Source organism: Pistacia vera, unplaced genomic scaffold, assembly GCF_008641045.1.
Source record: "Pistacia vera cultivar Batoury unplaced genomic scaffold, PisVer_v2 Contig42, whole genome shotgun sequence".
In the NCBI taxonomy this organism is placed as follows: domain Eukaryota; kingdom Viridiplantae; phylum Streptophyta; class Magnoliopsida; order Sapindales; family Anacardiaceae; genus Pistacia; species Pistacia vera.
The window spans coordinates 380,808-395,529 of NW_022196246.1; positions in this window are offsets into that span (position 1 = coordinate 380,808).

Sequence of the window (14,722 nt, forward strand, 5' to 3'; positions counted from 1 at the left end):
ATACCTACAATATCTAAAAGTTATCCATCTGTTAGGTATACCTTTCCATGACTTTCAACCACATAACATTTAGAATTTCATCATGTAGAGTGGTACGAAATGAATCTTCTAAATCTAAAACCCAAGAGTCAATAGAACTATCAACAAATAAAAGTATAACATCTTGCACCTCTTCAGTTACGACATTGGTGGTGTCATTGTTGTTCTCCTTTTTCTTTGGTGCTTTGCAATTCCTCTGTATGTGGCATTTATTGCCACAACTTTAACATACTATCTTTTTCCAAAACCTAGACTTGCTTCTTCCTTTCCTTGATTTTGATCTTCCTTTACCTTAGTTTGAATTTCTATCGTAGCCCTTACCTCTTGTTTCAACATTCAAAGAATTTGATGTCGTCTCACTTGAATCTTTCCTGCTTTTGGATCTTCCTTTGCCTCAGTTTGAATTTATATCATAGCCCCTACCTTTTGTTTCAACATGCGAAGTATTTGATGTCATCTCACTTCAATCTTTCCTGCAAACCTCCTCAGAGAGAATTTTATCCCTAACATAGATGAATTTTAATTTCATACTACCTGTTGAATTATTAACTACTGCTCTCATAGGCTCCCAAACTATTTGATAGGGAGGCCATAAGTATGAAGACATTCTTCATCAAAATCAATTTTTACAGACGACAATTGAGTAATGATTGTATGAAAATCATTCATATGCTCTGTCACCGAAGTACATTCTCTTATCATCAAATTAATTAATCTTTTCATAGAAAACTTCTCATACATATCAGAAAAGATTTCCATCAACCTTGTTGTGGTTGTCTCATTCACCACGATACTTTTCATGTTCTTGGTCAATGTCAATTGAATGATTCCCAATACTTGTCTATCAAAGAGTGTCTAGTCGTCATTTGACATTTCTTTCTTTGGGTTTATTTCCTAGAGGTAGATGTAATATCTGCCATACAAATGACCTTTAATCCCATCTTCCAAATGCATAATATGCTCCATCAAAACTATTGATCCCAAGCACAATCTTCCTTCTTCTCAACCGCGCTTTCTTCCTCAAATCGGGGCTCTAACACTAGTTGTTGTGGGAATCATGCTAGCAAATTTAAATCGCTATGAAAGCAAAAATAAAGCGAACAAGACAAATAATCAACCACACACACAAAGTCACTCTCCGTATGAGAGCTATGTCCACTTTGCTACTGAGCAATTTCACTTTGAGAAGAATAAAGATTACAAGAGTTTTTACAAGCCTCACAAATGGCTCTCTCACTTAACCTCTCTTTAGTGGCTCACTCTTTAATTGTGGCTTTGCCTTCTAATCTATCAATACCTACTCTAGGATCTGATCTTTTTTTATGGTAATACCTGATAACTATTTCTAATAGGACTCAAATCTTATATTATAATAGAATTTTATTTTAGTACAATTATTTCCTATTCGATTGTATTCCTAAAGAAAAACATTCTATATAGAAACAATTAGAAACCCATGTTCTCTGCAATACTAGTTTGTTGAATTAGTTCGACAATCTCAACAATTATTTACTTTTAATATCGTTTGTTTCTGACTTTTGCTTGACCTCAAATTGTAATCCTTCACTTTCAATATTCGACTTGATTTTTAAAGAAAAAATAAGAAGATTAGGGTTAGGGAAGGATTTAGGATTTAGAATTTGAGCTTGCAGATAGAATTCTATGCCGTATGAACTCTTTTATGCAATTAGTATGCTAAAATCCTAGTAGAAGTCAGTTGAATTGTGTAACATGGATTGTTAAACATGAGAACGATCATATAAAACAATATAAATTAAGATACAAACATTTACTTATTTGCTTATGCAAGATACATTTTCTTGATCTTGATTTTGTCCCTTAATTCTTTACAATCCAATTCTTTATTTTCAAGAATCTCTTTAGTGACATACCTTTAAATCCTTTCATTTGTTATCTCTAATATTTCTGTCATCACAGGATATTGTTGTCTCTAAGATTGTGTATACAATTGGCTTCTATATTCTGAAAGTGAAGTTCTTGGTAGTGACTGAAGTGATCCCGTTGCAGAAGGTATGGAAAAACTCTTTAATGCACTTTTTATCTTGTTCATTTAAGGTTATTTCTATTGTGACGAAAAGATACTTTAAATATTAAAAGCTCAACCATATATATGTTCAATTCAAGCTCAAACTGTGGTTTCTTTTTTATCCTTTTGTTTTATGGATAATTGAATTTGAAATTGTGTTTGAATTGAAAAAGAGTATAGTGGTTTGTTAGATATAAAGATACAGTTTTTTTTTTTTTTTTTTTTTTTTTTTCCACATTGGTTTAAAAAGAAAGGAGATTGTTATAATGTGCACTTGTCTGCTTGGAATTGTTTTTACTTTATATGAAGTTGGACATGCAAGTTGTGTTCTCAAATCTTCATTCTCATTGGGGATAAAGACTTTTGTAAAGAACAAGCTTGGGTGCATTTCTAATAACTCGATTCAGGTATGATTACTTTTGACTTTCAACTTCTTTTTTTTGTTTTTTTTTTTTTTTTTAATTGAATGAATTGAAATTTTAGCTATATCTCTTAACTTTCAATTATTTCAATTTGCTTCCAAGAAAAAGAAAGATTAGAATTTAGAAGATCAAGAATTGGGAAAATATCAAAAGTACTTTGAATATTATGTGGAATTAATTAACTTCACTAACGTCTATTAACTCGTTAAAGATAGGTGAAGTCACTATTGATTTATGAAGCAATAGAATGAAAACTAGATACAAATAAGTCACTTATGAATACATTTCTTTTTATTTATTATATATTAATTTTATAAATATCTTGATCCTTTATTTTTTTTTTTCCTGTCTTTCATTCTTGACTGAAAATTAAAGGAGAATTTTTTGTATGTTTTTGTTTCAAGCCTTATGTTTCCTCCATTGGCCTTATTGAAGATAGAACTCACACCGCATTTACTATGCAATTATATTGCTCAGAATCCTATTTGAAGTTGTTTGAATTTTACAATGTGAGATTGTTCAATCATTAGAACATCTTATGAAGAATATGAAATTGAAGGGCAAACAACTTATTATTTCTTATGCAAGATACTTTTTCTTGACCTTGATTTCCTTTTTAATATTTTTCTCCCTTAATTCCCTACGATCAATACTATGTCAAGTATAGTTTTTTCAAGTTCTATTTACATAAACTTTATTGTGTCAGTCTGGCTTCATATATCTATAATGATATTCAAGTGAATTTCTCAGTAGTGATCGAAGTGATCTCGTTATAGTAGGTTGGAAAAGACTTTAATGCACTAATTCTCTAAATTCTTCATTAATGATATTCATCGTACCATTAGATATTCTACTGTGATGCAAAAAATACTTGAAATTCAATAAAGCTCAACCATATCTTCATAATATAAGCTTAAATCTGTTGCTTTTTTTTTTTTTTGTTTTTTTTCCTCTGTGTTAGGGATTATTCCATTACAAATTGATGTTGATTTGATGGAAACTTATAGTGTTCCTAAATATGAGAACATTAATGTTGAATTGAATAGTTCCGCTCCATTGACAATCCTTTTCTGACTTCAGTTTTAAAGAAAACTTATGGATGAAAGGCTCTTAGTATGATTGGCTAAGTTTTAGAACTTTCCTTATTGTTCTTGGTGATCCTCCTATTCTCTTGTTAAAGAATATAAAGAGAGCTGGTTATAAAGTGCAATTGTCAGCTTGACATAGTGTTTGTACTTATTTGAAGTTGGAATTGGAAATTTGATCTTGAACTTCATGCTCATTGGTGATCTCGGAAACTAGGTAAAATTAGGTATGACAATTTATGATCTTTAACTCTTATTGCAATTTTTCGATAACTTCAACTACATTCCTTTCACTTTAAATTATTTCAATTCATTCCAAGAAAATAAAAATTAGAAGTTGGCAAAATATGAGGACTTTTGAATATTGTGGAAGTCATTTATTCCTGTCTGTGTGACTGACTAGGTAAAGATAGTTGAATTACATTATTTTATGAAGCTTATGTATTTTTTTTTTTTCTAATGAAAGATCTTGTCTTTCATTTTTAGCAACAATTGAAAATCGATTTGTTTTTTGTTGTGTTTAAGTTTTATATTCCTTTATTTGTTCTTATTTGTGTATCATTCATGTTACGAATGAGGAAATTTAAACTCTCTAAACTTGGGACCTTTTAAGTGTGTTCAGTGAAGTTCTCAGCACCGAGGGAGAAAATTTCCTCTTAAAGGTAGAAAAGCAATTTTATGGATTAAATTATTTTTCAAATAGTTGTTTATGATGAAAATTTACTTATATTTTAAAAATTAAAAAAAAGGAAATCTAATAACTCTAATGATTCCAATAAGAAATGAATTTGATTTTGAGCCAAACATGCTGTTTCTTTAGGATTATATGTAAATAATGCTTCATTATAAAAGGAAAACACAAATTTTCAGTGCAAAAGCTGAGAAGTAGCATCCCCAATGGTTTTCTATTGATTTCTATTTATGAATTTTGTGAAAACAGAACCATAAGACATAACATTAATATTTCTTCAAATGACAAGGTGGAATAACATTGAATCTTGATAATTAAAACAATTAAAATTAAAGAAATAGTATATAGAATAGTTTATTTGATGCTAAAATACTTGTATCTGTATAAACTACTTTGTTAATTATCCTCTTCCTCTTCCTTCATTTGTTATATCATACCATTCCATCTTAATATGCAATTTATCTTCATATATCTTTAAGTGAATTCTTTAATGCACTAATTTTATCTTAATTTTTTCTAAGATATTCGCACTGTGTAGATATTATATGTTATTAAAAAAAAAAAAAACTTAAAATACTATAAAGCTCAATCATATATATCTTCAATTCAAATAAATCTGTGGTTCTTTTTTCATCCTTATTGTGTTGTGGAGATTCCAATTTGAATTGATGTTTGAATTGAGGAAGAATAGTGGTTTGTTAGATGAAAGAAGATATATTGGTCTCTTTCTTTTTTTTTTTTTTGTTTTTTTGTTTTTTTTTTTTTTTTTTTTTTAAATAAAAAGAACTAATTGGTGTTTTTACTTTTACCATGAAGTTGGATATTGGAAGTTGTATTCTCAATCTCTACTCTAATTGGTGATCAGAGATTTTGCTAAACGTCAATTCAGGTATATATAACTATTAATGATCTTTCAACTTCAAATATTTATGATCTGTTATTAATTTTAACTACATTTCTTTCACTTTCAATTAATTTAAATTCCCTTCCAAGAAAAGAAAATTAGAAGAACAAGAATACGGAAAATAAAAGACTTCTGAATATTATGTGGAAGTTATTTTGTTAGTTGTGTGTTTGATTAGTTAAAGATATAGTTGAAGTTACTATTGAATTTTATGAAGCTTATGCATCTTTTTTTAATAATAAAGATAGATCTTGTCTTTCATTCTTGAAGCAAAAATTGAAAATCTTGAATTTATTTTTGGTTTTGTGTTTAAGCCTTATGTTTTCTGTTCATTTATAGGAAATTATTACACTCTAAACTTGTGAGGCATCTTTAAGTGCTGGTTCAAGTAAAGTTGTTGGCATTGAATGAGAAGATTTCCTCTCTAAAGGTACAAAAGCTGTTTTCATGAATTAACAATTCTTCAACTACGATGCTTAATCGGATATGTCTGTTACAATGAAAAATATTAATTAGCAATTTCTAAATATTAAGAAGGAAATCTAATCACATCCTCAATTCCAATGATAAATTGAACTTTGATTTGAGCCATTTCATGCTGTTTCTTTAGGGTTAGTCACAGCCGATGGGGGCAAGCAAGGCCTTATGCCCTCATTGAACTTGGGAAGTTTTGTAATATCTTGGCATTGTCATTAATTTTTAATTTTTTTTTTTTTTTGTTAGAAATGTCAAATATTTTTTAATTTTGTTTCATTTTTTTATCTTTATCTTGTGAATATTGTCACAACCTTATTTGGATTGAGTGGCTTTAGTGCACAAACAAGAGATTGAACACTAGGTAAGCCTAAATAAACCCACAAACTCTCAAAGAAAAATAAGAACACGAAAAAAAAAGATGAAGAGAAAAAACTCTATTTTATTGCTCTCAATTGAATACAATGCTTGGAATGAATAAAACCTAAGCCTAGCTAGCCTTTATATAGTATTTTACAAGTAGATCTAATGGTTCAGATCCATACATATCCATTAAGATGAATGTCTAGGATTAAGTGTACAAGCAATAGAATCATAGTCCTATCATATTGCCTTTTTGGGTGAGGATTATCTTGGAATTCTAGAATGATATGACATCCTCCCCCACCTAATTGTGTGACGCCCTTGTCATACTCACTAAGTTGTCTCGACTTTTGAGCGCATGTTGACGCATGCCTCTGTCATCGCTTCCTTTTCCGTCTCTTTCGTTGATTCCCAGTCGCATAGTCTTGCCTCCATGCATACTTTACGATATCACATTGTAGCATGTTTATCCTTGTGTAGCTCGCCCTTGCTCCCAAGTTTTCATCCCCCACCAGTTGCATGGAACTTAGATGAATCGCATTAGACTTTAATTTAGCTATTGTAGGATTAATGCATGGACCTCTATCTATTATGCAAATCACATTGCTACAAGGCGTCACCACCACATTGTATTGCCTCATGAATTCCATGCCTAACACGATGTCGCATTCATCCATTGGTACTGTTGAGAGATTCACCACTCCCTTCCAATGGTCCAAATGTAGCTCTACTCCATGAGCTATGCCGTCAACAAGTATGGCTTCTGAGTGCACTATCTTCAACCTTCCTTGCTCCCTTTCAAGATTAAGACCTAATCTCTTGGCCTCCCCAGTTCTAGTGAAGTTATGAGTTGTCCTTGTGTCAACCATAACTTTAGCTCTCTTGCCATTCACTCGTGCATCTAAGTACATCAATGACCCCCCTTTTGGCTTGAGAGGTGCAGAACATACTTGCAGGGAATTGAAGAGTTGTAGGCTACTGATCATTTGTGCATACTTTGAAGTCTCACATTCCACAAACATGGCATTTAATGCTTTCTTCTGTGAGCAATCTCTAAGCCAGTGATCCCCATTGCAAAGAAAACACCTATGGCTTAGCTTTCGCTCACTTCTCATTTCCTTCCTTCTATCCTTCTTTGGCAATGACACAGAGAACCTTCTCCTTCGCTATCTTCTTGCTCAGACTGAGAGTTATTGGTCTTTGAATAGTTACCCTTTTGGAAACCCTCTAGTGTTTTAGCAATGGTAAGTGCGTTAGCCATATACTTCACTCCTCGCCTTCGCTACTCCTTGGAGGCCTAGTGTTGCAACCCATCCGTGAAGTTAAAGAGAAGATCAACTTGACTCATGTCGTGAACCCGTAGCATCAGTGCAAAAAAGTCTTACACGTATTCTCCTATAGAGCGTGTATGCTTCAACTCCTTCATCCTCTTTCTGGCATCATAAGACACATTCTCTAAATAGAATTGTCATTTCAATTCCTTTGTGAGATCCTTCCTAGTATCTACGAAACAGGTTCCCGTCTGGATTTATGCAAACTTTCGATGCCATCAACTCGCTGCAAGGTAGAAAAGATAAAAAGTAGCCTGATTTACTTTTTCCTTTTCCTCGGTCAGTTTATTACGTCAAAGTATCTCTTCATGTGCCAAAGTAAATTGTCTAGCTCTTTTGCATCCCTCTTCCCATTATACTCCTTAGGTCTAGGAGTTTCGACACGTGATATCACCACCATACATGAAGATATGATCGATCCCACTGTGATCTCCTTCTTATAGATAGCCTAGTCTGTTTTCATTTCTTCCAAGCCCATCTTCACTACCTCAACTTGAGCTTGATGCTTAGCCAATGTGTCAAACACCTTTGCTTTGAAAGCTTTGATGAAGTCTATGGTCCCCTGTTGATTCTCTATGATACTCTTACTAACAACATTGAGGATAGAATCTCCAATTCTCTCTAACTTGATGTTAACTTCTTCCACAAACTGATCTAATCGATCTAGCTTCTCATCATCGTGCGCCAACGCCAACACATGTTTTGCTGAACTGGTTTCTAGAGATATCAACACATTATGAGATCTTGATTGGCCTCGGGATTGCTTTCCTTGTTGGTGAGCACACTATTGCTCACTGCTTGAGTTAGTGTCACTTCTTGCCATCGTTCCCCTCTTTGAGATGTGGTATAAAACCCAAATAATTCACAATAACCTTGGATAATAGTAAGTGCTAATATGATTCAAATGCACTAGGAAAATTCTCAGGAAAGATGAAAGATCTTGTAATTAGTGGCTAAGTTTTAGAACTTTCCTTATTGTTCTTGGTGATCCTCCTATTCTCATTGTTAAAAAGAATATAAAGAGAGCTTTGTATAAAGTGCATTGTCAGCTTGACTTAAGTGTTTGTACTTATGTTGAAGTTGGACTTAGAAATTTTGATCTTGATCTTCATGCTCATTGTGGATCTCGGAAACTACGGTAAAATTTAGGTATGACAATTTATGATCTTTTAACGTCATTATTTGCAATTTTTCGATAACTTCAACTACATTCCTTTCACTTTCAAATTATTTCAATTCACTTCCAAGAAAATAAAAATTAGAAGTTGGCAAAATATGAGGGACTTTTGAATTTGTGGAAGTCATTTATTAACTGTCTGTGTGACTGACTAGGTAAGATAGTTGAAATTACAATTATTTTATGAAGCTATGTATTTTTTTTTTTTTTTTCTTCTAATGATAAAGATCTTGTCTTTCATTTTGAGCACAATTGAATACGATTTTTGTTTTTTGTTCTGTGTTTAAGGTTTATATTCCTCTATTTGATTCTTTCATTTTGTTAGTCATTCGATGTTACTGTACATTTGTAGGAAATTTATTACTCTCTAAACTTGTGAGGCATCTTTAAGTGTGAGTTCAAGTGAAGTTCTCAGCACCGAGGGAGAAAATTTCCTCATTAAAGGTAGAAAAGCAATTTTATGGATTAAATTATTTTCAAATATGTCTGTTAGATGAAAAATATTACTTAATAGTTTAAAAAATTTTAAAAAGGAAATCTAATAACTCTAATGATTCCAATAAAATGAAATTTGATTTTGGCCATAACATGCTGTTTCTTACGATTAATATGAGAGTAAAATAATGCTTCATTAGTAAAAAGAAAAGCAAAATTTCTGACACATTTTTCAGTGCAAGCTTGAGAAGTAGCATCCCCAATGGTTTTCTATTGATTTCTATTTAATGAATTTGTGAAAAACAGAACCATAAGACATAACATTATATTTCTTTCTCAAATGACAAGGGAATAACATTGAATCTTGATAATTAAACAACATTAGAATAAGAAATAGTAATTATAAGTTTATTTGAATGCTAAAATACTTGTATCTGTATAACTATCTTTGTTAATTATACCTTCCTCTTACCTTCATTTGTTATATCTATTACCATTCCCTTAATATTGCAATTTATCTTCATATCTTTTAGTGAATTCTTAATGCACTAATTTTTCTTATTTTTCTTTAAGATATTCGCCACTGTGTGATATTATATTGTAATTAAAAAAAAAAAACTTAAAATACTAATAAGCTCATCTATATATCTTCAATTCAAAGTATAAATCTGTGGTTTCTTTTTCATCCTTATTGTGTTGTGGAGAATTCCAATTTGAAATGATGTTTGAATTGAGGAAAATAGTGGTTTGTTAGATGAAAGAAGATATATATGGATCTCTTTCTTCTTTTTTTTTCTTTTTTTTTTTTGTTCTTTTTTTGTTTGTTTTTTTTTTTTTTTAAATAAAAAAGACACTAATTGGTGTTTTTACTTTTACCATGAAGTTGGATATTGGAAGTTGTATTCTCATATCTCTACACTAATTGGTGATCAGAGATTTTGCTAAACGTCAATTCAGGTAATATAACTATTAATGATTTTCAACTTCAAATATTTATGATCTTATATTTTAATCTACATTTCTTTCACTTTCAATTAATTTAAATTCCCTTCCAAAAAGAAAATTAGAAAACAAGAATACGGAAAATAAAAGACTCTCTAATATTATGTGGAAGTTATTTTGTTAGTTGTGTGTTTGATTAGTTAAAGATATAGTTGAAGTTACTATTGAATTTTATGAAGCTTATGCATCTTTTTTTAATATAAAGATAGATCTTGTTCTTTCATTCTTGAAGCAAAATTGAAAATCTTGAATTTATTTTTGGTTTGTGTTTAAGCCTTATGTTTTCTGTTCATTTATAGGAATTATTACACTCTAAACTTGTGAGGCATCTTTATGCTGGTTCAAGTAAAGTTCTTAGCATTGAAGAGAATTTCCTCTCTAAAGGTACAAAGCTGTTTTCATGAATTAACCATTCTTCAACTACGTGCTTTAATCGGATATGTCTGTTACAATGAAAAATATTAATTAGCAATTTCTAAATATTAAGAAGGAAATCTAATCACATCCTGAATTCCAATGATAATTGAACTTTGATTTGAGCCATTTCATGCTGTTTCTTTAGGTTATTCACTTTATGATGAAGTTGGACATTGCAAGTTGTGTTCTCAAATCTTCATTCTCATTGGTGATAAGAGACTTTTGTAAAGACACAAGCTTGGGTGCATTTCTAGGATAACATCGATTCAGGTATGATTACTTATGAACTTTCAACTTCATTTTTTTTTTTGTTTTTTTGTTTTTTTTTTTTGTTTTTTGTTTTTTTTTTTTTTTAATTGAATGAATTGAAATTTTAGCTATATCTCTTTAACTTTCAATTATTTCAATTTGCTTCCAAGAAAAAGAAAGATTAGAATTTAGAAGATCAAGAATTGGGAAAATATCAAAAGTACTTTTGAATATTATGTGGAAGTAATTAACTTCACTAACGGTCTATTTAACTCGTTAAAGATAGTTGGAAGTCACTATTGATTTTATGAAGCAATAGAATAAAAACTAAGATACAAATAAGTCACTTATGAAATATACATTTCTTTTTATTTATTTATATATTAATTTTATAAATATCTTGACTCCTTTATTTTTTTTTTTTCCTGGTCTTTCATTCTTGACTGAAAATTTAAAAGGAGAATTTATTGTATTGCTTTGTTTTCAAGCCTTATGTTTCCTCCATTTGGCTCTTATTGAAGATAGAACTCTACACCGCATTTACTATGCAATTATATTGCTCAGAATCCTATTTGAAGTTGGTTGAATTTTACAATGTGAGATTGTTCAAATCATTAGAACAATCTTATGAAGGAATATGAAATTGAAGATGCAAACAACTTATTATTTACTTATGCAAGATACTTTTTCTTGACCTTGATTCTCCTTTTTAATATTTTTCTCCCTTAATTCCCTACGATCCAATACTTTATTGTCAAGTATATGTTTATTCAAGTTCTATTTACATAAACTTTATTGTGTGCAGTCTGGCTTCATATATCTATAAGTGATATTCAAGTGAAGTTCTCAGTAGTGATCGAAGTGATCTCGTTATAGTAGGTATGGAAAATGAACTTTAATGCACTAATTCTGTCTAAATTCTTCATTAATGATATTCATCGTACCATTAGATATTTCTACTGTGATGCAAAAAATTACTTGAAATATCAATAAAGCTCAACCATATCTTCAGTAATATAAAGCTTAAATCTGTTGCTTTTTTTTTTTTTTTGTTTTTTTTCCTTCTTGTGTTAGGGATTGTTTCCATTACAAATTGATGTTTGATTTGATGGAAACTTATAGTGGTTCCTTAAATATGAGAACATTAATGTTGAATTGAATGAGTTCCGCTCCATTGACAATCCTTTTCTGACTTCGGTTTTAAAGAAAAGCCTTATGGATGAAAGATCTTTAGTAATTAGTGGCTAGTTTTAGAACTTTCCCTTATTGTTCTTGGTGATCCTCCTATTCTCTTGTTAAAAAGAATATAAAGAGAGCTTGTTATAAAGTGCAATTGTCAGCTTGACATTAAGTGTTTGTACTTATGTTGAAGTTGGACATTAGAAATTTTGATCTTGAATCTTCATGCTCATGGTGATCTCGGAAACTACGGTAAAATTTAGGTATGACAATTTATGATCTTTAACGTCATTATTTGCAATTTTTCGATAACTTCAACTACATTCCTTTCACTTTCAATTATTTCAATTCACTTCCAAGAAAATAAAATTAGAAGTTGGCAAAATATGAGGGACTTTTGAATATTGTGGAAGTCATTTATTAACTGTCTGTGTGACTGACTAGGTAAAGATAGTTGAAATTACAATTATTTATGAAGCTTATATTTTTTTTTTTTTTTCTTCTAATGATAAAGATCTTGTCTTTCATTTTGAGCAACATTGAAATACGATTTGTTTTTTGTTCTGTGTTAAGGTTTATATTCCTCTATTGATTCTTTCATTTTGTTAGTCATTCGATGTTACTGTACATTGTAGGAAATTTATACTCTCTAAACTTGTGAGGCATCTTTAGTGTGTAGTTCAAGTGAAGTTCTCAGCACCGAGGGAGAAAATTTCCTCATTAAAGGTAGAAAAGCAATTTTATGGATTAAATTATTTTTCAAATATGTCTGTTATGATGAAAAATATTACTTAATAGTTTAAAAATTTAAAAGGAAATCTAATAACTCTAATGATTCCAATAAGAAATGAAATTTGATTTTGAGCCATAACATGCTGTTTCTTTACGATTAATATGAGAGTAAAATAATGCTCATTAGTAAAAAAAAATGCAAAATTTCGACACATTTTCAGTGCAAAGGCTTGAGAAGTAGCATCCCCATGGTTTTCTATGATTTCTATTTAATGAATTTGTGAAAAACAGAACCAAAGACATAACATTATATTTCTTCAAATGACAAGGTGGAATAACATTGAATCTTGATAATTAAAACAACAATTAGAATAAAGAAATAGTAATTAGATATAGTTTATTTGAATGCTAAATACTTGTATCTGTATTAAACTATCTTTGTTAATTATACATCTTCCTCTACCTTCATTTGTATATCTATTACCATTCCATCTTAATATTGCAATTTATCTTCATATACTTTAAGTGAATTCTTTAATGCACTAATTTTATCTTAATTTTCATTTAAGATATTCGCCACTGTGTAGATATTTATATGTAATTAAAAAAAAAAAAACTTAAAAATACTAATAAAGCTCAATCATATATCTTCAATTCAAAGTATAAATCTGTGGTTTCTTTTCATCCTTATTGTGTTGGGGGAATTCCAATTTGAAATGATGTTTGAATTGAGGAAGAATAGTGGTTTGTTAGATGAAAGAATATATATGGATTCTCTTTCTTTTTTCTTTTTTTTTTGTTCTTTTTGTTTTTTTTTTTTTTTTAAATAAAAAGAACTAATTGGTGTTTTTTACTTACCATGAAGTTTGATTGGAAGTTGTATTCTCATATCTCTACACTAATTGGTGATCAGAGATTTGCTAAACGTCAATTCAGGTATATATAATATAATGATCTTTCAACTTCAAATATTTAGATCTGTTATTAATTTTAACTACATTCTTTCACTTTCAATTAATTTAAATTCCCTTCCAAGAAAAGAAAATTAGAAGAACAGAATACGGATAAAAGACTTCTGAATATTATGTGGAAGTTATTTTGTTAGTTGTGTGTTTGATTAGTTAAAGATATAGTTGAAGTTACTATTGAATTTTATGAAGCTTATGCATCTTTTTTTAATAATAAAGATAGATCTTGTTCTTTCATCTGAAGCAAAATTGAAAATCTTGAATTATTTTTGGTTTTGTGTTTAAGCCTTATGTTTTCTGTTCATTTATAGGAAATTTACACTCTAAACTTGTGAGGCATCTTTAAGTGCGGTTCAAGTAAAGTTCTTAGCATTGAATGAGAAGATTTCCTCTCTAAAGGTACAAAAGCTGTTTTCATGAATTAACCTTCTTCAACTACGATGCTTAATCGGATATGTCTGTTACAATGAAAAATATTAATTAGCAATTTCTAAATATTAAGAAGGAAATCTAATCACATCCTGAATTCCAATGATAAATTGAACTTTGATTGGAGCCATTTCATGCTGTTTCTTTAGGGTTGTCACAGCCGATGGGGGCAAGCAAGGCCTTATGCCCTCATTGAACTTGGGAAGTTTTGTAATATCTTGGCATTGTCATTAATTTTAATTTCTTTTTTTTTTTTTTTTTTTGTCAGAAATGTCAAATATTTTTTAATTTTGTTCATTTTTTTATCTTTATCTGTGAATATTGTCACAACCTTATTTGGATTGAGTGGCTTTAGTGCACAAACAAGAGATTGAACATAGGTAAGCCTAAATAAACCCACAAACTCTCAAAGAAAAATAACACACGAAGAACAAAGATGAAGAGAAAAAACTCTTTTTATTGCTCTCAATTGAATACAATGCTTGGAATGAATAAAACCTAAGCCTAGCAGCCTTTATATAGTATTTACAAGTAGATCTAATGGTTCAGATCCATACATATCCATTGAGATGGATGTCTAGGATTAAGTGTACAAGCAATAGAATCATAGTCCATCATATTGCCTTTTTGGTGAGGATTATCCTGGAATTTTAGAATGATATGACATCCTCCCCCACCTAATTGTGTGACGCCCTTGTCATACTCACTAAGTTGTCTCGACTTTTGAGCGCATGTTGACGCATGCCTCTGTCATCGCTTCCTTTTCCGTCTCTTTCGT